The 25586-nt window shown below is 47.4% G+C and overlaps 1 pseudogene; it reads right to left on the bottom strand.

The window, feature by feature from the left end:
• Positions 1-24484: 24484 nt before the first annotated feature.
• On the bottom strand, positions 24485-25277 carry LOC147958026 (pathogenesis-related protein PRB1-3 pseudogene; annotated as a pseudogene).
• Positions 25278-25586: the final 309 nt, after the last annotated feature.

The following is a 25586-nucleotide window of genomic DNA, read 5'->3' on the forward strand; positions in this document are numbered from 1 at the left end:
AGAGTGACATTTAAAGTGGGGAATGGGCAACGAACTCGATTCTGGGAGGATACCTGGTTAGGGGGCACTCCATTAGCGTTACAGTATCCAGTTTTATATCACATCGCACAACGGAAAGAAGTTTCTGTTGCATCTGTGTTGCAGTCCATTCCACTTAATATTCAATTTCGACGGGCACTTGTGGATCCATGCTGGGATACATGGTTGCATCTTGTGCGTAGATTAATGGAGATTAATCTTTCGGATGCTAATGACACGATAAGTTGGAAGTTAAACGGGTCAGGTGTTTTCACGATTAAATCAACGTATACGGATCTAATCAATACTGGAGACATCCCAAGGTCGGGCCATATCTGGAAAATTAAGGTGCCGTTGAAAATAAAAGTGTTTATGTGGTTTGTTCACAAAGGTGTAATCTTAATAAAAGATAATCTAGCCAAATGCAATTGGGAAGGGAGTCTGTTAAAGATAATCTAGCCAAATGCAATTGGGAAGGGAGTCAACGATGTTGCTTTTGTGACCAGAATGAAACAATTGAACATCTACTTATTAAATGTCTGATTGGTAGATTACTTTGAAGAACTATTCATGTTGCTTTTAACATCACTCCGCCAACTTCAATATCACAGTTTTTTCATGACTGGCTGAATGAGGTGGCACCTCAGACAGCTGCATAAATCAGAGTCGGAGCATGTGCGTTGCTTTGGGCGATATGGAATTGTCGGAATGATGTAGCCTTTAACAGACAAAACATTACTAATTTTTTGCAGGTCATCTTCAGAGCGTCTACATGGATCCGTACGTGGTCCTTGCTGAGCCATACGGACCACATGACGCACATGGCTATTGGGTGCAACCGATGGGAAACGGTTGCACGGGATACATACAACCGATATGGATGGCGGTCTAGTAATAGGCTAGGGTGCAGACATCTTGATCTATTATAGCCGGTTGTGGTTTTTTTATTTTTGGCCGCGTGTGGCATTTGTTTCTTCATGACCTTTTGAGACCACTTTAGGAGACTTTTGGACATCTTTTCTTAATAAATTGGCTGTGTGCATCGAATGATGCAGAGGCCGGGGTTAACCTCTTTTTCTAAAAAAATAATAAAAAAAAGATGTGCGAGAATAAATAATTTACAGCTCCAAATCTTTAACAGAAATTTAAGAGAAATATTAGAATTTAGGAATTCTAGAGAGTTTAAACATCAGCAGTGATTTGTTCTTGTTTGAATACCAATAAGAAAAATCAGTTATAAGCACTACTAATCCTTTCTTTAATCCAAGGGGAAAAAAGGCTATCATCTATACATGCATTTATTTGTTCAGTGAAAGTCGCATGCCCATTCAAATTCAAAATCATAGGCAACATAGCTCAGAGAAACAAAATACACGCCATGAATGTCAAAAGGCTTGCTTGCTTGTCTATCCTAATGCTCTTCTCACATGCCATTATAATCAATACCAAACATAAACAGGAATCACAAATTAAGGAATGCCACCAGTCTGACTAAATTGCACAAATTGAACAACGGCTGCTCCGGCAAATTTCATAATGTCGACAGAGGATTGGCGGAACAACGGCTGCTCCAGCAAATCGTTCTGGCATTACGCCGAACACTTGGTATGCGTTGGAGCAAGCGTCACACGGGGGTGGGCAGCTACGCCCAGAATGATGCTTGGGCCATAGCAAGCTCCTTCATGTGAACTCCACCTGCATGAGTAGTAGTAAAGCCACCGGAAAAAGTGACAGAGAACTGGCCGGACAGACCGTGATCGCCGCTGCACTCGTTATCCGGCATACGGACATCCACCGGCTGAGACGGAGACGGTGTGGAAGACCAAAGAAAGGGGGCAGGGGCATGTGCATGAGACACCGGTGGAGGACACAGGGCGCCGGTGGCCGCACCATCCCGTCCATGCCAGCTTGCCAAGACGCCATTTCCACGCGACCAAAGATTCAGCAAGAAACTGGTAATCCATGGTTCCCCATATCAGAAGAGGGGTAGGAGACGTTGGGGAGATCCCCGCTGCTGCATGGCGCAGTCACGCCACAAGTCCCCTCTCAGGGTCACCGCTCGCACGCACCTACCGCCGTCGCAACGCTAGCTCCGCCTAGACTTGCCCCGCCGCACGCTGCGTGAGCCCCTCCATGGCCTCGTGCTTGCTTTCGTGCTGTCATGCATGCCCTGCGCTAGTTGTCGCCATCGCCGCGGCGCGGTCCGCTGTGAACCAACAACCAAGCCGCGCGCCGAGGGGACCTCGCCGACTGCCAGCACCACCTCGTCCGGACCTGCTGGCCGAGGCCTCCCATGGCCGTCGCCGCCGCTCCCTGCTGATGCGTGTGGGCGCTGCGTGATGGGTATGGGCTTGAGAGACGGGAGCCATTTATAGGGAGGTATGGCGGTGAAGCGGTGCATCGACGCTTGAGCGGTGGGCGGTGGAGGCCGAGAGCCCACCCGGGCCTTCGAGAGAAGCATCGACATGCGGAGGTAATCGAGAGGAGAAGAGAAAACCAATCCTCTAATCGCTATCGACACAGATTGCTACGTGCATCCAAGGCGTACCTTGAAATTTCCCCGTTAATTAACGTGTCGGCTTTCCATTGGCTGAGTTTTCACTGCAAGAAATAGTCAAAAAACTGTAAAAAAACAATCCTAGCTAGGTTTAGTATATTTCCCCGTTAATTAACGTGTCGGCTTTCCATTGGCTGAGTTTTCACTGCAAGAAAAAGTCAAAAAAACTTTAAAAAAATCCTAGCTAGGTTTAGTATATTTAGAATGTGGCAGGTACAAGGCGTCCAAGTTCAGACGCAAAAAAAGGTTAAGCTTACATCTATGACAGAACACATTTGTAAAAAATATCCCGTACTTCCACGTCGGTCGGTCATTCGTCAAGGATAGTGCAGAGTTTGTCGTAGAAGTGTAGAGGCATGGCCACTTCTATGATAGAGCAGGGTTGCATACTTTAACCCTCAGTCTCTGCAGCGATAGATGCATACAACCATCTTTATTATTATTCAACAGAGTATGACAACATGAATACATGGGTCAACCCGAACACCTATCTGATGAGCAAAACCACAACACCTACATAGACTTGCAGTTCTATGGCGGTTCTTTAGAATTCGTTTAAGATTTCATCAAGCCACAGAGTGTGAAGCACATACATCTAAACAAGATAGATTCGTCATAGACGATCGCACATCTTTGACGAAAAATCCTGTACGTCAAGTCATTTCGTCATAGATATATCCAGGGCCCTTGCATAGGCGTTGCTTTGTTGTCCATCAGAGACCATGCAGAAGTTACCTGCAAAAAAAAAAAAAGACCATGCATGGAGAAGAGCTCACGCCATTGTATTAAGAATTTAAGATACAACAAACGTCATATTATTACTTCCTCGGATTATATATATAAGAACAATAATAGTAGATCACAGCTTATTCCATGGGGCATACGCATGGATTCATGAGCACGTACGCGTTACCTCATTATTTTTTGCCAAACAACATGCGTGAAGAAATTAAGGCATATATGTAGCTAGTAGGGTTTCTGTCCGGCGATGTTGCACCGTAGGCTGTAGTTGCAGATGATGAAAACACCGCGATTGCTGTCACAGACGACGCATGCGCAGCCGATGGACATGGAGGAGCTCCACACCACCTGCGTGTGGTGGCCGCACACCTTCCCGGCCGTGCAGGTGTTGGTGGCCTATGGTGTTCCGACAGATTGCATTGATGATAATTTGGAAATGGCACTTTTATGTCAAACAATTTGCAAAGACTATGATAGAAGTGTTCGGCCCAAGTATTTGAGATCTCCTAATGCTCAGGACACTCATATGCTTTTGGAGTGCATGCGCTAGAAGTGGAAGAATTGTCATGCAACATGGCATGCACAGTTCAAAGGACGCAACAAGGACGCCACCATCATTCTTAAGGTTGTGGCCGACAAAGAGACGATTGGGCATGCACATTTTGGGATTCCTGGATCTTGCAATGACATCAATGTGCTCAATCGATCACCTCTATTTGCGAAGTTAGCCAATGTAGAAGCACCACAAGTGACCTTCCAAGCAAATGGGCGCACATACGTACAACTATGGATCCTACATTGCAGATGGGATCTATCCGAAGTAGGCTACTTTCATGAAGCCAATCACAAGCCTCCAAGGTAAGAAAGAACTTTATTTCATAATGCTAAGAAGTGGTTAGGAAAGATGTGGAGAGGTTTTTTGAGATTTTGCAATCCCAATTTGCTATTGTGCGAGGACCGGTTAGATTTTTTGTTTAGGAGAACCTTTGGTACATCATGAGTGCTTGCGTGATCATGTGGAGCATTTGGATTACACTATTTCTATGACCTCATGGAAATACGTGTTCGACCGAGTAGAAGGGAAGACCGAGTCAGACGTTTTATCCAGGTGTACCATGCCATCAGAGAGCTCGATAGGCACAATAATCTTCAGAAAGATATCATGGAGAGCCGGTGGGCATGGCATGGGGAACAAAACTCACAATTTCATCTATATGTTTGTTGTATTGTGCATGAACTATGTTGTATTGTGTGCTGAACTTTGTTGCATTTGTGTTGCATTTGATGTTGTATATTTGATGAATTATGTAACAATTTTATGTTGTGGATTGATGTAATTGCTATTATGTTTGTTTAATGGTTAGTTTGAGATTATTTTGATTCAAATATGTACGAAATTGTGGAGCGGCGGTTGTGCGGCTGCCCTATTTTACATCATTTATTGGAGCACTAGTGCCCTATTTTACATCGTCAGTTGGAGTTAGAGATTTTTGGTGATGTAAAAAACCACATTTTTGGTGATGTAAATTTTACTCCAAGTATAATTCGGTGATGTATTTTACATCATTTATTGAAGATGCCCTAATCTACATAAAAGCAAATTTTTGACACAAAAATCAGTTTCTGTACAGATCTGGCAATTTTGGGAAACCTAACAAAGTTGCTCTAAAGACTGAAAATAGCTTTTTTTACGGGAAAACTTCGGATCTATTCATCTTCAATCATAGTAGTATAACGAATACTACAAATAATAAAAATTACATCCAGATTCATAGATCACCTAGCAAGGACTACAGGCACTAAAATGAGCTGAAGGCGCGCCGCTATCATCGTCCCTCGCTCGCCGGAGCCAGGCAAAACTTGTTGTAGTAGACTGTCGGGAAGTCATCATGCTAAGGCCCATAGGACCAATGCAATAGAACAGCAAACCGTCGAAGATGAAGAGTAGCGCAGATTAGAAGAATCCAACCTGAAGACACAAGAATATAGACAAACGACGACCAGATCCGAACAAATCCACCAAAGACAGATCCGCCGGAGACACATCTCCACACGCCCACCGATGATGCTAGAAGCACCACCGGAACGGGACCTAGGCACGTACATTGTCATAGAATAATAAAATATAAACACATTGTTCATATTATTCTTTTAATTCAGAAATACATATTAAGCATGATGACATCTGGTTTCCATCATATAATGACAAATACACTATCTTTCATTTCCTCCTTCTCGGCGGTCTTGGGTATTTAAAATTAAATAGTATTAGTATCACTCAACTTCATGCGTTTATGTGTGTCACTATTACAAGGTACACAAAGCTTGATTAAATAGCAGATTCGAGCTTGCATGAACTGAAAGACTGAATATGAAACTATCTAGCCACGGCACCCAAGGCTGGCTTGTTGTCTTATGAATCGTTAGTATCTATGAATCACATGTCCAATGTAGTGTGTAGTATGATTGTTCATGGTAGTCTTGGTTGACCGCATAAGAAAAGATGCCAATGCTTCTGAAGCTAGGGGATATGTAGTAAAAGTGTCCGTGCGTTGTAGCAGGATAGACAAATTTGATCCTCTACACTACACCACAACACCAAATTCCCTACAGATGTTGGTCGGGAAAGGTCAATATACACCAACATACAGTTGGTCGGCAATGTTCCTATCGGACTGTAGGTCGGTAATGCTTGTACAGGCAACTGAGTGTCGGTTGGTAATAATAAGACGTTAATTGTCTCATTCTCGGACGGCAATACTCTTACACCCAGCCAACCATCGGTCGGGAAACATTACCGACCGACTGATCGTTGGGCCAGCGAAGTAGCCCGCGCCAATCGTTTGGGCCAGGGGCATTTAGCTCGCGCGCGGGGCTAAAAAAGGTTTTGCGCCAACCAGCCCAAAAAGCCTCCAGCTTTTCTCCCTTTCCCCTCGCAGCCACCACACATTAACCCTATCCCCACCCACACTTTCTTTCGGCGATGGCGCCGCCGTTCTCTTCTCCGCGCACCGCCGTCTGCTCCGCGGCCGCTCCATCTCCTCCTCACCTGCCTCACCTTATCCCTTTGTGACGCCCCCGATTTGACCGTACACTAATCATACACGCAAACGTGTACAATCAAAATCAGGGACTCACGGAAAGATATCACAACACAACTCTACAAATAAAAATAAGTCATACAAGCATCATATTACAAGCCACGGGCCTCGAAGGCTCGAATACAAGAGCTCGATCATAGACGAGTCAGCGGAAGCAACAATATCTGCGTACAGACATAAGTTAAACAAGTTTGCCTTAAGAAGGCTAGCACAAACTGGGATGCAGATCGAAAGAGGCGCAGGCCTCCTGCCTGGGATCCTCCTAAACTACTCCTGGTCGTCGTCAGCGGGCAGCACGTAGTAGTAGGCACCTCCGGTGTAGTAGGAGTCGTCGTCGACGGTGGCGTCTGGCTCCTGGACTCCAGCATCTGGTTGCGACAACCAGAAAGAAAGGAAAGGGGGAAAAAGGGGGAGAAAGCAACCGTGAGTACTCATCCAAAGTACTCGCAAGCAAGGAGCTACACTACATATATATGCATTGGTATCAATTGGAATAAGGCTATTATATGTGGACTGGACTGCAGAAAGCCGGAATAAGAGGGGGATAGCTAGTCCTTTCAAAGACTACGCTTCTGGCAGCCTCCGTCTTGCAGCATATAGAAGAGAGTAGACTGAAGTCCTCCAAGTATCATCGCATAGCATAATCCTAACCGATGATCCTCCCCTCGTCGCCCTGTGAGAGAGCGATCACCGGTTGTATCTGGCACTTGGAAGGGTGTGTTTTATTAAGTATCCGGTTCTAGTTGTCATAAGGTCAAGGTACAACTCCAAGTTGTCCTGTTACCGAAGATCACGGCTATTCGAATAGATTAACTTCCCTGCAGGGGTGCACCACATTCCCCAACACGCTCGATCCCATTTGGTCGGACACACTTTCCTGGGTCATGCCCGGCCTCGGAAGATCAACACGTCGCAGCCCCACCTAGGCACAACAGAGAGGTCAGCACGCCGGTCTAAACCTATGCGCACAGGGGTCTGGGCCCATCGCCCTTAGCACACCTGCACGTTGCGTACGCGGCCGAAAGCAGACCTAGCCTAGTGGCGTTCCAGTCCAATCCGGCGCGCGCCACTCAGTCGCTGACGTCACGAAGGCTTCGGCTGATACCACGATGCCGGGATACCCATAACTACTCCCGCGTAGATGGTTAGTGCGTATAGACCAAATAGCCAGACTCAGATCAAATACCCAGATCTCGTTAAGCGTGTTAAGTATCCGCAAACGCCGACCAGGGCCAGGCCCACCTGTCTCCTAGGTGGTCGGAACCTGCCCTGTCGCTCCGCCTCAAAGATCCACTCACGGGTGCTCCTATGAGCCGACCTGTCTTTAATCACCACATGTATCATGTATGAAGTGTATAGTATATACCCGTGATCAACTCCCGAGTGATCACGGCCCGATAGTATAGCATGGCAGACGGACAAGGATGTAGGGCCACTGATGATAAACTAGCATCCTATACTAAGCATTAGGATTGCAGGTAAAGGTAACAACAGTAGTAGCAAGGACAGGCTATGCATCAGTATAGGATTAACGGGAAGCAGTAACATGCTACACTACTCTAATGCAAGCAGTATAGAGAAGAGTAGGCGATATCTGGTGATCAAAGGGGGGGCTTGCCTGGTTGCTCTGGCAAGAGAGAGGGGTCGTCAACTCCGTAGTCGTACTGGGTAGCAGCGGCGTCGGTCTCGGTGTCTAACGGAAGAAGAGGGGGAAGAAACAATAAATATAATGCAAACAAAAGCATGACGATGCATGACATGACAAAGCGTGATGCTAGGTGTGCCCTAACGCGGTACGAGGTGGTACCGGTGAAGGGGAGGAACATCCGGGAAATTATCCCAGGTGTTTTGCGTTTTCGGGCAGAGGAATCGGAGGGGAAAGTTGCGTGTTCGCTATGCTAGGGATGCGTGGCGGACGAACGGGTTGCGTATCCGGGTTCGTCTCGTCGTTCTGAGCAACTTTCATGTACAAAGTTTTTCCATCCGAGTTACGGATTATTTCATATTAATTTTAAAGATTTAATTCATTTTTAGAATTAACAGAATTAATTTAATTAGAAAATGTAATTATGATGTCAGCGTGATGTCATTAGTCAACTGTCTGTTGACTGGGTCAACAGACGTGTGGGTCCCATTCGTCATTGACTAAGACTAATTAACAGTAGTTAGGTTATCTTAGTAGGTTAATTAGGTTTAATTAGTTAATTAACAGCATTATTTTAAGTTAATCATTAATTAATTAATATTATTATTCCTTTTATTATTTTCCTTTTACGTTCTGGGGCGTGGGGCCCCCTAGTCAGTGGCCCAGAGGGCCACAGCGATTCGGGCACCGCTGGTATGCGGGCGCTCAGGTTACGGGCACAGGAACCCGGCCCGATTGGGCAAATGCCCAGATCGACAGGGGGGCGACGGCCATGGGCACGGCAAGCCCGGTCGCCTGGGACGACAGCGGCAGCGGCGAGGCCATGTCGGGGTGGCGCCGGGGCGGGGAGCGAAGGCACGGCGCGGGCAATGGCGGGACGGCGAGCGACGGCGGACGCAATAGCGATCGGGGCGAGGAGAGCATCGCGAGCATGGGGGCGGACACGCGCAAGCCGTGGACGGCGCGTGCGGCCGGTGGGTGAGCACGGCGCGCGCGGGGCCTCAGCACGGGGCGGCGGCGAGTGTGCATGGGCATAGGGCACGACCGGGCGTGAGGAGCGGGTCGAGCAGGCAGGTGCGGCCTTGCGCGCGCAGTCGACGCCGACATCACACAGGGGCGGGGCTTGGCGGCGCGGTGGCCGGAACGGCAACGGGGACAGGGAGAGAGGGGGGTGCTCACGGAAGGTGTAGGGAATGGGGCAGCGGTTGCTGGGGAGGACGAGGCGACGACGAGCGTGGCGGAGACGGGATACAGGCCGGTGAGGAAGAGGAGGCAGGCCGGCGAGGTGGCGCGGGCTCCGGGCGGCGGCGTCCAACGGCGAGGGGCGGCGCGGTCGTCGCGGCGGGGTTCATTCCCCCGATCCGATCTGGATCGGGGAGGAGGGGGAGAGCGAGTGGGGGGGGGCGAGTGGGGCGTTAGGGTTTCGGTCGGGGTGGGGTGGCCTATAGGCCACGGGGGTGAAGGGGCCGCGTGGGACGGCCTGGTGGGCGGCCTGGTCGGCCAGCAGGGCCGTTTGGCCTGGGGGGGAGGGCTCTTTCCTTTTATTAGTTTTCTGTTTTTTTTCTTATATCTTTTCTGTTTTATCTTGTTCCTCATTTTATTTTAGTTTGTTAAAATACAAGAATGATCCCTAACTTAGTACTACCACTAAACCCACTGCAATAAAAAGTTTAACACCTAAATAGAATAGTTTAACATTTTATTAATTATAAAATGCATTTCAATAATTGTTTTGACTACTATTTTATTCATTTTAGAGTATTTAAAGATTTTATATAAGTGTGGTTTCTCCATCATAACTATCCATGATTTATTTGAATCCACCCGAAAATTTAGTTTTAATATTTGAAAACTTTTATTGTTTGCCTTTATTTTAAATTTGAATTTTGAACTGGGTTTCGAACTACGCGGGTTTATCAATAGTAACCGAGGTGACGTGGCATCATTAGCGGAGATTCACTGTAGCTTAATTATCCGGGCGTTACAATTCTCCTCCACTACAAGAAATCTCGTCCCGAGATTTAGGAGGTAGAAGGAAACAGTGCGGGGTATTCATCACGAAGACGATCCTCGTGTTCCCAGGTGGCTTCGTCTTCAGAGTGATTCGACCACTGGACCTTGAGGAACTTGATCGCCTTCTGACGTGTGCGGCGTTCAGCTTGGTCGAGAATGCGGACCGGATGCTCTTTATAAGAGAGGTCCTGTTGCAATTCGAGCACTTCATGATCCACCGCTCGGATTGGATCCTTGAAGCAACGGCGGAGTTGTGACACATGGAACACATCGTGAACCTGAGAAAGGTTCGGCGGAAGCTCCAATTGATATGCTACCTTTCCACGCCTTTCGAGAATAGTGAAGGGACCGATATAGCGAGGAGCTAGCTTGCCCTTGATCCCGAAGCGGTGAGCACCCTTCATTGGTGTAACTCGAAGATAAGCCTTTTCGCCAGGTTGATAGACCATGTCTTGGTGATGACGGTCATACTGACTTTTCTGACGTGACTGAGCAGTCTTGAGATTCTCGCGAATAATGCGAACTTGTTCTTCGGCCTGTTGGATAATATCCAGACCGAAGAGTGGACGCTCCCCAGTTTCTGACCAGTTCAGAGGGGTTCGACACTTTCGTCCATATAGCACTTCGAAGAGGGACATCTTCAGACTAGCTTGATAGCTATTATTATAAGAGAACTCGGCATATGGAAGAGATTCCTCCCATTTCTTGCCGAATGAGATTACACAAGCTCGAAGCATGTCTTCGAGAACTTGGTTGACACGTTCAACCTGTCCTTGCGACTGAGGATGGAACGCAATACTGAACGACAGATGAGTCCCCATAGCTTCTTGGAAACTCGCCCAAAACCTTGAAGTGAATAAGCTGCCACGGTCTGAACTGATAACCAGTGGGATACCGTGAAGTGAAACAATTCTAGCCATGTAGAGAGTAGCAAGCTGACTAGCAGTGATTGTCTCTTTGACCGCCAGGAAATGGGCAACTTTGGAAAGCCGGTCAATGACGACAAGAATAGCATCATTACCTTTCTGCGATTTGGGAAATCCAGTGACGAAGTCCATCTCAACATGGTCCCATTTCCATTCAGGAATAGAGATAGGTTGCAGAGTTCCAGCAGGCCTTTGATGCTCTGCTTTGATTCGGCGACAAACATCACACTCAGCAACATAACGAGCAATGTCCTGCTTCATATTAGACCACCAGAATCTTTGACGAATATCCTGGTACATCTTTGTACTACCAGGATGGATGGACAGAGGCGTATCATGGGCTTCTTGCATAACCCTTTTAGTCTTATCCAGGTTTTTCTTCGAACATGGTACCACTAGGCGGCCTTTGAAAAACAAGGCGCCATCGTCGGCGATCGTGAAGAATGAGGGCTTTCCTCTTTTTAGGTCGCGCTTAATCTTGAGGACTTCATCGTCACATTTCTGTATCCATTTGATGGTGTCCACAAGATCTGGTTTCGCAACCAGGGTATTGAGAGAACCCTTGGAAACAACATGGAGGTTCCGTTTGGGGAAATCTTCGGGAGGGGGAGCGAGTGATCCCGGAGGAACAATATGGAGGTTCAGCCCTCTAAATTCTTCAACAAGCGATGGGTGAACTTTGTGAACCTGGAGGTGGTTACAGTAAGACTTGCGGCTCAAGGCATCAGCCATTACATTAGCCTTGCCAGGGGTATAGGATATACCCACATCAAAGTCTGCAACAGTCTCCATCCATCTTTGCTGACGTAGGTTTAAATCTGGCTGGGTAAACAGATACTTCAGACTTTGATGGTCGGTGAAGATCTCGCAACGATTACCGAGAAGGTAATGTCGCCACTGCTTCAGTGCATGAATGACAGCAGCAAGCTCGAGGTCGTGAACTGGGTAGTTTTCTTCGTGAGGGCGCAGTTGATGAGAGGCATAAGCAATCACTCTGCGCTCTTGCATTAGGACACAGCCTAATCCTTGACGGGAAGCGTCGCAGTAAATGACGAAGTCCTTCTTAGTATCAGGTGGAGCAAGTACGGGGGCAGAAGTCAACTTGTCTTTGAGCGCCTGGAAACTTTCCTGACACTTGTCTGTCCAGTCAAACTTGACACCCTTATGCAACAGATTAGTCAGAGGCCTGGCAATCTTGGAGAAGTTCTCGACGAATCGACGGCAATAGCTAGCGAGACCGAGAAAATTTTGGACTTGCTTGACGTTCTTCGGAGGAGTCCAATCGAGAATAGCCTGAACTCGTTCAGGGTTGACGGCAATACCATCCTTGGAGATGACATGCCCAAGATAGGTTACTTCGGGGAGCCAGAATTCACACTTGGAATACTTAGCATACAGTTGATGTTCTCGAAGCTTCTCCAGCACAAGACGCAGATGTCCAGCATGTTCTTCCTAGTTCTTGGAAAATACAAGGATATCGTCCAGATAAACCACGACGAACTTGTCGAGGTAATCCATGAATATATAATTCATCAGACGAGAGAAGGTGGCGGGAGCATTCGTTAAGCCGAATGACATGATGGTGTACTCATATGACCCATACCGAGTCACGAAGGCGGTTTTTGGGATGTCCTCTTCACGAACACGGATCTGGTGGTAACCCAACCTCAAGTCAAGTTTGGAGAACACTGATGAGCCAGCCAGTTGATCATAAAGGTCATTGATCCGAGGGAGAGGATATTTATTCTGAATGGTAGCTTGGTTTATAGGACGGTAGTCTTGGACTAAGCGGTTTGTCCCATCCTTCTTCTTAACAAAGAGAGAAGGTGCTCCCCAAGGAGAGCAACTTGGGTGAATGAAACCTTTGACAAGAGATTTGCTGATTTCCTCCTTAAGCTCAATGAGTTCATGCGGCGGCATCTTATAGGGTCGTTTAGCTATAGGGGTGGTGCCGGGTTTCAAGTCGATGATGAATTCGACAGCTCTAGCAGGGGGAATCCCTGGCAGTTCTTCTGGGAAGACATCTTGGAATTCACGAACGACGGGAATGTTTTCAATGCCCTCAAGTGGTGCAGCGTTCAACGCATTCAAGGCATAAAGTCGTGCCCCGGCGTTCTGAACTAGATGAGCTTGATAAGCTATTATTTCGTCAGAAGGGTGTAGCAGATGGACGACCTTAGTGGCGCAAACTATAGAAGCAGTATGCGCTTTCAACCAATCCATTCCCAGAATGAGGATGGATGTTAGACGACTTCAGGATAATGGGAGAGGCATAGAATTCCAGCCCTTCGATTTCCACGGGGACATCGATGCCAACCAGTGAGGTTTGACATTGTCCCACGGGGGTTTTTACCAATACCGAAGTGTTCATCTCCTCACATTTAACGTCATGCTTGTATGCAAAATCTTCTGACATGAATGAATGCGATGCCCCTGAATCGAATAAAACAGATGCAGGTACTAAGTTTACGAGGAGTGTACCCATCACGGTAGCAGGCTGGTCTTGGGCTTCGTTCAGATCAACATGGTTGGCATGAACGTGACCATAAGACTTGGCATTATTGTTGCGGGGATGGTTGTTTCCACGGCCAGTTGCTGGAAGGGCCAGTTGATTCTGTTTCTGGTTGCATTCCCTAGCACGGTGCCCTGGTTGTCCACACCTGAAGCACAAACCATTCTCGGGAGTAGGAACAGGAGCTTGGGGTGGTGGAGCTGGAAGCCTTGGCTGCCTAGTTGGAGCCGTAGGCAGACAAGGTGCAGCATAGGACTGCCTTGGGGCAGGTGCATTCGGCTGGTACATGCTGTTGGGAATCCATATCTTGCGCTTCTGCGAGGACGGGCCCGAAGATGAGCCCGTGTCACGGCTGCGCTTGTGAGAGCTCTGGTATTCCTGCAGACCAGTTTCGACATTGATGGCTTTGTTCACCAGAGTGGCGAAATCAGCAAAGTCATGCACTAGAAGTGCGAGTTTGATGTCAGCTTGAAGGCCATCCCGAAACTTCTCCTGTCTGCGTGCATCAGTTGCAATGTCCTCTTCAGCATAGCGGGACAAGTCCAGAAACTCCCGCTGATAAGCTTCCACAGTTTTGTTGCCTTGGGTGAGGTTGCGGAACTCACGCTTCTTCCGGTCCATAACTCCCTGAGGAATGAAGCAAGCACGGAAGGCAGCTTGGAAGTCTGGCCAGGTGATGATTGTTCCAGCTGGCAGAGTACGCCTGTGGCTATCCCACCATTGAGCTGCGGGTCCTTTCAGGAAGAAGGAAGCAAAGGTGACATAGCTGGCAGGGGCTACATCAGCAGACTCCATCTCATAGGTGATGTCACGGAGCCAGTCATCAGCATCCAGAGGCTGAGTTGAGCTGCGGTACACAGTTGGGTTCAGGCGCATGAAATCCTGCAGTGTTACTGGGGTTGGCTGCTGGTTCATATTGGGGCGAGGAAACTGAGCCATCATATTCTCCATGAACTGGCGATTCATCTCAAGCTGTTGGATCATACCAGTCATGTACTCAGGCGGTGGTGGGGCGTTGCCACCACGACCACGACCACGACCACCTGGTCTAACCATCCTGCTAATATATAACAGGGGTAGTTCAGTATTGAGAAATGTGCAAAGACGAGAATCATTCATGATGAAACATGCACAACGAAGGCAGCACGATAGATACTACATAGTAGTCGGCATATCTTACAAAAGAGATCATGCATGGAGTTCGTTACACAGAGTTTGGTACATAGACTAAGACATCATAGGCGGCACGCAGGCTCGCGGCGAATGCATCTAACACTAACAAGCAAGTCTACATCAGTCCCACGCGGTACTGCGGAGGTAGCTGTAGCCTGAAAGATGGTAGTGTGGCATCGGGTACACCACGTCGGCAACCTAGGGTCGGCAGGTACTCTGGTGCAGAACCTGACGCTCAAGTGGCAGAAGAGGACCAAGTGCGGGAGAGTAGCCTCCCACCTCTGGCCAACCAACACCCTGGGGCATCACGGTCCTGGCTGGGTAGATAGCAGAACGCGACAGCTCCCCAGATCCGACGAAGGGGTGCAACATCGTCAGAGCACGGTAGAGGTGCTGACGAGTGGTGTACAACTCGTGGCGAAGAGCTCGGTTAGCTCGATCCAGCCCATCAGCATGCAGAACCAGGTTCTGATGGTAGAAGGGCTCTCGGGTGACAGTGGAGTAGGCAGCAGTGTAGTAACCCTCCGCACCAACATCGGATGCGATAGCAATGTGCCTGAAGGGGGAGGTATCCAACTCCTGATACTCTCCACGGAGACGTGTCAGAGCAGCATAAGCAGCATCGTGGACCGCCATATCGATAGTCACTCCAACTCCATGAGTAGTGTGCAGCACGGTAGTGGAGTCATACTCTCGAGAGTAGAGGTGGATGATGGCACGGTACTGCTCCTGGTTGAAGTCCTGGTACTCCTCATAGACGGTGTATTCAGGGTGCCAGCGATAACCCAGATAGGTCATCATCTCAACCAACACAGCAGGTGATCCTGAGGCACCAATGGCCGTCGTGTGGCGCACGACCTGCCTCGTGGGTTCCATCTGAAAACAAAGATGTTTTCACAGGAGTCAAATGACAATGTGGATAATGTTCAAGTACTACTCTAAAGAATAACTAGGGCTTATCCAACTTTGGGGTGTACGTGGTCACGGGATTCTAGTGTTAGAGTTAGTAAAATCGTTTAACCCGAGTAGGAGAGAGTTCAGAGTCCCAGAGTAAGGATCGAGGAGTAAAAGATCCTAATACCACCCAGATGGCGACGTGGGCCCGTAAGGCACACAACCATGCTAGTAAAAGTTTTGTAATGTCTAAACTCAACTTCGGCCAAGGAGTGTGGAAGGGGAATTCCTACAGGCAGTCGGCTCTGATACCAACTTGTGACGCCCCCGATTTGACCGTACACTAATCATACACGCAAACGTGTACGATCAAGATCAGGGACTCACGGAAAGATATCACAACACAACTCTACAAATAAAAATAAGTCATACAAGCATCATATTACAAGCCACGGGCCTCGAAGGCTCGAATACAAGAGCTCGGTCATAGACGAGTTAGCGGAAGCAACAATATCTGCGTACAGACATAAGTTAAACAAGTTTGCCTTAAGAAGGCTAGCACAAACTGGGATGCAGATCGAAAGAGGCGCAGGCCTCCTGCCTGGGATCCTCCTAAACTACTCCTGGTCATCGTCAGCGGGCAGCACGTAGTAGTAGGCACCTCCGGTGTAGTAGGAGTCGTCGTCGACGGTGGCGTCTGGCTCCTGGACTCCAGCATCTGGTTGCGACAACCAGAAAGAAAGGAAAGGGGGAAAAAGGGGGAGAAAGCAACCGTGAGTACTCATCCAAAGTACTCGCAAGTAAGGAGCTACACTACATATATATGCATTGGTATCAATTGGAATAAGGCTATTATATGTGGACTGGACTGCAGAAAGCCGGAATAAGAGGGGGAGTGCTAGTCATTTCGAAGACTACGCTTCTGGCAGCCTCCGTCTTGCAGCATGTAGAAGAGAGTAGACTGAAGTCCTCCAAGTATCATCGCATAGCATAATCCTAACCGATGATCCTCCCCTCGTCGCCCTGTGAGAGAGCGATCACCGGTTGTATCTGGCACTTGGAAGGGTGTGTTTTATTAAGTATCCGGTTCTAGTTGTCATAAGGTCCAGGTACAACTCCAAGTTGTCCTGTTACCGAAAATCACGGCTATTCGAATAGATTAACTTCCCTGCAGGGGTGCACCACATTCCCCAACACGCTCGATCCCATTTGGCCGGACACACTTTCCTGGGTCATGCCCGGCCTCGGAAGATCAACACGTCGCAGCCCCACCTAGGCACAACAGAGAGGTCAGCACGCCGGTCTAAACCTATGCGCACAGGGGTCTGGGCCCATCGCCCTTAGCACACCTGCACGTTGCGTACGCGGCCGAAAGCAGACCTAGCCTAGTGGCGTTCCAGTCCAATCCGGCGCGCGCCACTCAGTCGCTGACGTCACGAAGGCTTCGGCTGATACCACGACGCCGGGATACCCATAACTACTCCCGCGTAGATGGTTAGTGCGTATAGACCAAATGGCCAGACTTAGATCAAATACCCACATCTCGTTAAGCGTGTTAAGTATCCGCGAACGCCGACCAGGGCCAGGCCCACCTGTCTCCTAGGTGGTCGGAACCTACCCTGTCGCTCCACCTCAAAGATCCACTCACGGGTGCTCCTACGAGCCGACCTGTCTTTAATCACCACATGTATCATGTATAAAGTGTATAGTATATACCCATGATCAACTCCCTTGTGATCACGGCCCGATAGTATAGCATGGTAGACGGACAAGGATGTAGGGCCACTGATGATAAACTAGCATCATATACTAAGCATTAGGATTGCAGGTAAAGGTAACAACAGTAGTAGCAAGGACAGGCTATGCATCAGTATAGGATTAACGGGAAGCAGTAACATGCTACACTACTCTAATGCAAGCAGTATAGAGAAGAGTAGGCGATATCTGGTGATCAAAGGGGGGGCTTGCCTGGTTGCTCTGGCAAGAGAGAGGGGTCGTCAACTCCGTAGTCGTACTGGGTAGCAGCGGCGTCGGTCTCGGTGTCTAGCGGAAGAAGAGGGGGAAGAAACAATAAATATAATGCAAACAAAAGCATGACGATGCATGACATGACAAAGCGTGATGCTAGGTGTGCCCTAACGCGGTACGAGGTGGTACCGGTGAAGGGGAGGAACATCCGGGAAATTATCCCCGGTGTTTCGCGTTTTCGGGCAAAGGAGTCGGAGGGGAAAGTTGCGTGTTCGCTATGCTAGGGATGCGTGGCGGACGAACGGGTTGCGTATCCGGGTTCGTCTCGTCGTTCTGAGCAACTTTCATGTACAAAGTTTTTCCATCCGAGTTACGGATTATTTCATATTAATTTTAAAGATTTAATTCATTTTTAGAATTAACTGAATTAATTTAATTAGAAAATGTAATTATGATGTCAGCGTGATGTCATTAGTCAACTGTCTGTTGACTGGGTCAACAGACGTGTGGGTCCCATTCGTCATTGACTAAGACTAATTAACAGTAGTTAGGTTATCTTAGTAGGTTAATTAGGTTTAATTAGTTAATTAACAACATTATTTTAAGTTAATTATTAATTAATTAATATTATTATTCCTTTTATTATTTTCCTTTTACGTTCTGGGGCGTGGGGCCCCCTAGTCAGTGGCCCAGAGGGCCACAGCGATTCGGGCACCGCTGGTATGCGGGCGCGCAGGTTACGGGCACAGGAACCCGGCCCGATTGGGCAAATGCCCAGATCGACAGGGGGGCGCCGGCCATGGGCACGGCAAGCCCGGTCGCCTGGGACGACAGCGGCAGCGGCGAGGCCACGTCGGGGTGGCGCCGGGGCGGGGTGCGAAGGCACGGCGCGGGCAATGGCGGGACGGCGAGCGACGGCGGACGCAATAGCGATCGGGGTGAGGGGAGCATCGCGAGCATGGGGGCGGACACGCGCAAGCCGTGGACGGCGCGTGCGGCCGGTGGGTGAGCACGGCGCGCGCGGGGCCTCAGCACGGGGCGGCGGCGAGTGTGCACGTGCATAGGGCACGACCGGGCATGAGGAGCGGGTCGAGCAGGCAGGTGCGGCCTTGCGCGCGCAGTCGACGCCGACATCACACAGGGGCGGGGCTTGGCGGCGCGGTGGCCGGAACGGCAACGGGGACGGGGAGAGAGGGGGGTGCTCACGGAAGGTGTAGGGAATGGGGCAGCGGTTGCTGGGGAGGACGACGGCGACGACGAGCGTGGCGGAGACGGGATACAGGCCGGTGAGGAAGAGGAGGCAGGCCGGCGAGGTGGCGCGGGCTCCGGGCGGCGGCGTCCAACGGCGAGGGGCGGCGCGGTCGTCGCGGCGGGGTTCGTTCCCCCGATCCGATCTGGATCGGGGAGGAGGGGGAGAGCGAGTGGGGGGGGGGGGGCCGAGTGGGGCGTTAGGGTTTCGGTCGGGGTGGGGTGGCCTATAGGCCACGGGGGTGAAGGGGCCGCGTGGGCCGGCCTGGTGGGCGGCCTGGTCGGCCAGCAGGGCCGTTTGGCCCAGGGGGGCTCTTTCCTTTTATTAGTTTTCTGTTTTTGTTTGTTTTTTTTCTTATATCTTTTCTGTTTTATCTTGTTCCTCATTTTATTTTAGTTTGTTAAAATACAAGAATGATCCCTAACTTAGTACTACCACTAAACGCACCGCAATAAAAAGTTTAACACCTAAATAGAATAGTTTCACATTTTATTAATTATAAAATGCATTTCAATAATTGTTTTGACTACTGTTTTATTCATTTTAGAGTATTTAAAGATTTTATATAAGTGTGGTTTCTCCATCATAACTATCCATGATTTATTTGAATCCACCCAAACATTTAGTTTTAATATTTGAAAACTTTTATTGTTTGCGTTTATTTTAAATTTGAATTTTGAACTGGGTTTCGAACTACGCGGGTTTATCAATAGTAACCGAGGTGACGTGGCATCATTAGCGGAGATTCACTGTAGCTTAATTATCCGGGCGTTACACCCTTCCTCCTCCCACTCTCTCTGCCTTTCTGTGCTTCCGTGCTCCTAGTGTAGTGCCTCTTCCCAGCTCCCGCACCCAGATGCGACCGCCTAGGGTTCGCTGCGGACGGAGATGGCTACCACGGAGGTCGCCCCCTTCAGATCTAGCGGCCCAGTGCTCTACCAGGTGCGGTAGTCAAGGAGGACGCAGCGCCGTCACCAGGCTGGTGCTGGGTGCGCTCTGGCCTTCCTTCCAGCTGGTGTGTACCTTGCTCTTGGGGTAGCGCCGAGCGACGGCAGCGACTACAAGATGCAGCAGAAGCGGCGCATGGCCAAGGATCTAGGCCTCCGACCATTAGCGGTTGTTGTTGTGGCAGAAGCGACGGTACAGAGTTCGCGCCTCCGCCCTGTTCAGCCTTGCCTCCATCAACTCTGAAATCCCCGGTAAGCAAATTCATAATCCTGTTTTCATCGTGATTGTGTAAAAAGCTGGATATGGATGAAGACGAAGACCAAGGGCAGATTTTGTATATCTGCTAGCTTTACATCCATTTTTTCTGTAGTTTATTTTTGCCACGTGAAGCTGGATGAGTTTAGATTTGTTCATGAAATTGGATGGAATAGAGATAGGACTGTAATGCCCAGATGTATTTTCAACTGGATACCTATTTTGCCTAAACTACAAGAACACTAACAGAAGGTCACTGAATCCAATTTTATTTTCTAGAGCTCTTGAATAGACACCGTGCTTCATAATCAGCTCCAAATTCTCAATCCTGTAACACTAACATTATTTGGTAAAACAATAGAAATATGTTTCACAACAATAGCGGCACATGATAACAACCATATCCATATGATGATACAAAAAGCGACACCCAAATCAAGTGCATACCATTCTTAATCATGTCTCTACTTACTTTAATTTCCAAGAAAGTCTGGCCCTCAACAACCTTATTATCTTAGTGATTCCTGATCTTCCATCAAAGAATATCAATTCATTGCAAATACAGCACCATTATTATCTATTTGTTTTCATTGCTATCAAGTACTACCTCCGTACCAAAATATAGCCTACAAAAATGTCTTATATTTTGATACAGAGGTAATAAATTTTTGACTGTAATCCAAATTAAAACCATCAAAATCGTTTGATTTGTAGGATTCTTCCTCCAGGCAGCGGCGCAATTTGTTGGCTTGCTCATCAGTTGTGATACCCCATGGCCCCTGTCCGCACCTGCTGGTGAGTTCTTCCCTAATGCTTCTGTATATTCCTTTGGTTGTTACTTATTGCATGAGAAAATAGGTTCCATGCCTTTTCTTTCCCATTTGAACCATGTGAAGACCCGTTTCCAGTACTTCCATTAATTCCATGCATCCTCTGGTTCTGCTATTATTCTATTAGGATTTTACTGTTGATTCAAACATGCTAGTTATTTAGCCTTTTTCTGAGACATTCTTAGCTATTTCTGAGAGTGCTCCTTCAGTAAATATATTCTTACCTCTGTCATGTCAGGGGCACTTAGACACGAAAGGATATGTTTCAGATATGAAGGTATAAAAATATATAAAGCATCATCAAGCAATGGAGGAAACCAGATCCCAAAATCAGCAAAAAGAAATGTAGAACTTCATTAGTTCCTGGAGCATATACCTAGATGATCATAGATCATGCAGGGTCATAACATGGAAACGCTCTTAGAAAGGTGGTTTATATGGATGTTGTCGTCTAACCAAAAGCACGGCGAGTGTTACTACAATGTACTCCCTCCGTTTCTAAATATAAGACCTTTTAGAGGTTTCAATACGGACTACATACGGATGTATATAGACGTATTTTAGAGTATAGATTCACTCATTTTGCTTCATATGTAGTCTGTATTGGAATCTCTAAAAAGGATTATATTATTTAGGAACAAAGGGAGTAGTAGTTATACTGTCGTTCACAGGATAGTCAAGTGATTATTTTTCGCTTCTGCCTCACATGGTTGTTGGTTGGAAAAAAGTTTATATCTTTTGTGCTACATTGGTTTTCTCAATTCCCATGAAATTTCTAACTGGACTGTCTCGGCCGTTGTTGTGTATATTTGTTTCCTTCTAAAAAAGAGGGGTTTTATGCAACCCTTCATAGACACTACCGCGGATCTCGAGTGGCGAAATGTTGTTTCTTGAACCTTCCAGTGGCGAAATGTTATTACTTAGGTTCATGAAATGGGGAAAAAATCATGAGTTTAATTTTCTAGAGTACTGCATCAATAACCTAGGTAAATATGTTCTCCTTTGTTAGGTCCTTCCAGTTATGTACTTTTGCTGCCACTAATCGTGAACTATATTCAGCATTGAGCATTCTAATTATTCTTCTGCATTGTTCTCTATCTCCACAACTGCTGTAGTCCAGGCTGAAGCGACGGCATGTATGATTGATGTAGTTTCATCTCAATAAGAACTATTTGGTGTATAGTATGTTGGTCCCAGCCTACTTGCTGTAACTCTTGATTTTGATGGATTTTGTTCATGGCTTTGATTATACAATCTAGAATTTGTACCGTTTTGAGCCAAATTCAACAGAGTATATCATCCAATGCTAACGGTTTCAATTATCATGGTATATTCAAGTCAAAGCTAAATACTATTCTGTGCCCGCCTACCTTGGCAAAGATTGCAGGTTAAACTACTTTGGTGCTGTAGGTTCTTTTCTTCTTACTCTTATTCTTTAGGTTTTATTTGTTATTCCTATTTCCATTCAGGGAGAAAAAAGCTGGGAACTGTTTGGACAAATGTACCTTTTAAGTGTTCTCCCTTCCTGCCCAAAACAATGTTAGGTGGGCTAAGATAATACTGTTAGGCGTTCAGAAAGAGTCACATCTATAATTAGCTTTCAGCTTGATATATCCAGTGTGAACTACTGGAAATATGTACATCTACTGAAAGAGTCATAGTTATATATATTTAGCTTTTAGCTCACTGTATCCAATATCTGTGAAGTTGTATGTTTATTGTTTTGGAAATAAGTGTGGGAATATTGGCTGCTGCTACCTATGTACAGTAACTTAAGTGTGGGAATATTGGCTGCTGCTACCTATGCTCAGGAATCGTACAAAGTAAATGACGCATTTCCTTTCAATTGATAGACAAAAAGTGGACGGGGGGCTTCCATGCCACATCCATGGCTATTGCTGGAAGTTGAGCTGTCTTCATGTCCCAAAATGCTAGTTTTATAGATTATGTAAGTGTATTCTTCACTTTATGCTATTGTGTGTGCATGTACACATGTGAATTTTCCATGCATTCAATTTCATAAATTAATCGAGCATTCTAAAAGTTGGGACTTGTTTAACTTTTGTAGGAAGCAACCATAAGGACTGGACTCAGAAAGAACCATGAAGCCAATGGTCCATGTCAACTAGATGTTTGAGCTTTCATTTTGTACAACTGATGCGTCATACTTGCATCTTTTATCTGTCCTTTTGTGAACATGATGTATGGTGTCTTGGTGGTTATATTTAGAACAGACTGAAGTGTATGTATGTGACAATTAGTTAATGGAATAAAAAATGTTTGGTGCACCTGAAATATGGTGTCTTGGTGATTATGCTTAGAATGCATGAACTACATGTATGTGACAGCCAATACAATAGCTTAATTAAAGTTGTGGTTGGCTAAAAAAATGTTGATGAATTGTTTGTTGGCAAAGGAAAACACCATCTGATTGTTGGTTGGCAAAACAAACCCCGTCGGACAGTCGGTCGGGAAAGCCCAACATCGAGCCCATCAGAATGTTGGTCGGGAAAGGCCCATGGCTGCCCCAACATATTGTTGGTCCGGAAAGGCCCATCGCTGCCCCAACAGACTGTCGGTCGGGAAAGGCCCATAGCAGGCCCAACAGACTGTTGGTCGGGAAAGGTACTCCATAGCCATCCAGCAGTCGGTCGGGAAAGATATGTCGGTCGGGAAAGGGTTTTCCCGTCTGGACTTTTCCTAACAAACAGAATCGGTCGGCAATAGTCTTTCCCAACCGACTGTCTATCGCCGAAAGTAGTATTTCCGACCAACATGTTTTCTATTTTTTCGTTCCACGTGAGTCATGGTTTTTCTTCCACGAGAGGCACGGGCGTGATTTCGCGAGAGGCACGGCCGTGCCTCTTTCGGAAAGGAAAAAACGTACTTTCTGGTTCAGTTTTTTCGCCTGGTTTTTTTCGTCCGGTTTTTTCGTGAAAAAAAAGTTCGTCAAAACTTATCAACATTGGATCTAGTTTTGAAGATCTCGACACGAGGAATCCAATGATGAAAACGGTTCGAGATTTGGACTCATGGTTTAAAAGATAAAACATTTTGAATAAAAAGATCTACGAAAAAAGAAAAAAACTCTCAGGTTGCGACAAGTGGCACGCTGCATGTGCGCCACTTGTCGCCACCTAGGAAAGTAGAGTGTTCTTTGCAACGAGTACTCCTTAATTAGTGATTTCGCAAACATGTGCGGCTAAAACCGCTACCCTTCTAGATAGTATCCCGTGTTCTACGAAAAACATGGGTCGAGGCATCGCCTACTTCACTTCTATGATAGAGTGGGGTTGCAATTCTATGGCGGTTTTCTAGAATTTGATAAATATTATATTGTATCAAGCCACGGAGTGTCAAATACATACATCTAGACAAAACAGATTCGTTATAGAAGATCACGCGCATCTATGACGAAAATTGCGGCCCCTCAAGTCATTTTGTCATAGATATGCATATTTCCTGTAGTGATCTTCCCCTTCCCAATCTATATATAATTTACGTAGGTACTGGCAGTTGCAGGCAAATTTTGCGATCCTTTTACAAACTCGATTTTTGCAAAGTGATCTGCACTTTTAAGTGACAGCCGAGCTTTATTTACAAAAAAAAGAGACGTTAAAAATTAGCATAGGCGACGTTTTGCTGTCCATCAGAGACCATGCAGAAGAGCTCACGCCATTGCATTAAGGTACAACAATCGACATACTATGTTCATTCCCTTATACAAGATTATATAAGAACAATAGATAGATCACAGCTTATTCCATGGGGCATAAGTACGTACATGCATGAATCATAGGTTCATGAGCATGCGTTACCCAGGTTATTTTTGTCAATCAACATGCGTGAAGAAATCAAGGCATATATGTAGCTAGTAGGGTTTCTGTCCGACGATGTTGCCGGGCTGGTTGTAGCTGCAGATGATGAAAACGCCGCGGTTGCTGTCGCAGATGACACCCGCGCAGCCGATGGACGTGGAAGAACTCCACACCACCTGCGTGTAGTGCCCGCAAATCTTTCCCGACGTGCAGGTGTTGGTGGCATAGTCATAGTACGGCTTCTCCGAAGTCCATGCGTTCACGGCGCTCGACGCCGTCCAGGTGCTGGCGGGGAAGCCCCGGAAGAGGTTCTCCCCGTACGTCGTCCCGCCCGAGGGCACCAGGTTGCAGTCGGCCTTGCGCTGGTTCGCGTAGGTCTGCGCGTATGCCGCCGCCGCGGCGTCCCACGTCACCGGCCCGGCGCGGACAAGCGCACGCCAAGAGTTGTGGAGGCTCACGAACTCGGCCGAGGTGCTCTGGGCCGCGCATGGCGAGGTGGCGGCGGCTGCCATGGCGAATGCGAGGACCAAGGACCAGGCTAGCTTCGAAGAGCAGTGGTGCTCCATGGCTAATTGATCGATCTCTCTTTGCACAAGATGATGTGTGTGTATAGGTAGGTTGTATTCCACTGTGAGATGTGGCTAGTGGTATTTATAGAGCTAGAAAACTTGCTCGACGTGCGACTTCTCCAAGATGTAGATAAAACTAGTACATATTTATCAATTGGTCAAGCGAGTAGAACAGTATTTTTCTAAAAGGGGCAAGATCAAGCTCAATATGCACGCCAACGAACAGATATTTATGGTAAACTGAGGGTTGCAGCTCCATATGCACGCCAACGAACAGATATTTATGGTAAACTGAGGGTTGCTTGAGGTTGTGAAAGGGAAGTGGACTTTTGGAAAGATTATTACTACATTCCTACTAGTACCATCCTA

The sequence above is a fragment of the Triticum urartu genome, chromosome 7A (genome assembly GCF_056163025.1).
Source record: "Triticum urartu cultivar PI428250 chromosome 7A, HENAU_Tu73, whole genome shotgun sequence".
Classification (NCBI taxonomy): Eukaryota; Viridiplantae; Streptophyta; class Magnoliopsida; order Poales; family Poaceae; genus Triticum; species Triticum urartu.